Genomic DNA, 906 nt, shown 5'->3' on the forward strand with positions numbered 1-906 from the left:
ATCAGTTATAGGATTAAATTTAAGGCAAAGGATTGTATTAAACATCATCATGGGTTCACTTAGAGAAATTGTTCCTGTTCCACCATTGGCTGGGACTGACCAACACAGCACCATCAAGAAGCCTAAACGTGCTATCAACCAAAGAAAAAAAGACAAAATTTCCCCCAACCCACAAGTAACTCGAGTTGCAAAGCAAAGCATGTCCAAAGACAAATGTGATACTAAGTACAAATATGTGTATACTATGCAATAATGTAGTCATAAACACCAAACACATGTGATATTAAAACACAACATAATGTTTTATATTATTATTATTAACCCATCAAAAAAGCTGGCTCGAAAAAAAAAAAAAAAACGGAAGAAAACATTTGTTTTTCATTAACATATTGTATCTAAATATAATTTATAAATGGAGTGAAGGTATATATGGTAATACTGTTTAGGGTGACATGTATCATATATCATGGACCATGTATGCAAATGTTGAGCAATTCTGGCAATTGATATGTTCTCAATACCACTAGCAGAGCTGAAAAAAAAAAAAAAACATAAATAGGCCTCTCTGGACCAGGCAATGATTGAGTATGAAAATGTAAACTATTTTATATACATCCTGATATTTACATTTTTTGAGAACTTATCAGCTTAAAGGTCATGAAATATGTGAGAAAAAGATATGGTGGCAGTCCCTTAAAGGACAGGTTTCAGAACATACTATTGATTATACTCGTATTTGTTATCTTTCTTTGTTCAGCATTCCTATTTTGTGCATTTTTATCAACCAAATCCTGTTCATCTTCATTGTTACCATCATCACCACTATCATCCTTATCATTACCATCACCATCATCATAGTTATCCAAATCATTCCTATATTTAATTTCAATATTGTGCAAAACAGCA

The 906-nt window shown here is 31.9% G+C and overlaps 1 long non-coding RNA gene across 1 annotated transcript in view; it reads right to left on the reverse strand.

Moving 5' to 3' along the window:
• Positions 1 to 296: 296 nt before the first annotated feature.
• Positions 297 to 906, reverse strand: part of LOC135110076 (uncharacterized) — a 2644-nt gene continuing 2034 nt past the window's right edge. Inside the window, exon 2 of the long non-coding RNA XR_010273074.1 lies at positions 297 to 906. This exon is cut by the window's right edge and continues 217 nt beyond it. This is a non-coding gene — a long non-coding RNA (uncharacterized LOC135110076).

The sequence above is a fragment of the Scylla paramamosain genome, chromosome 19, assembly GCF_035594125.1.
Source record: "Scylla paramamosain isolate STU-SP2022 chromosome 19, ASM3559412v1, whole genome shotgun sequence".
Lineage (NCBI taxonomy): Eukaryota > Metazoa > Arthropoda > Malacostraca > Decapoda > Portunidae > Scylla > Scylla paramamosain.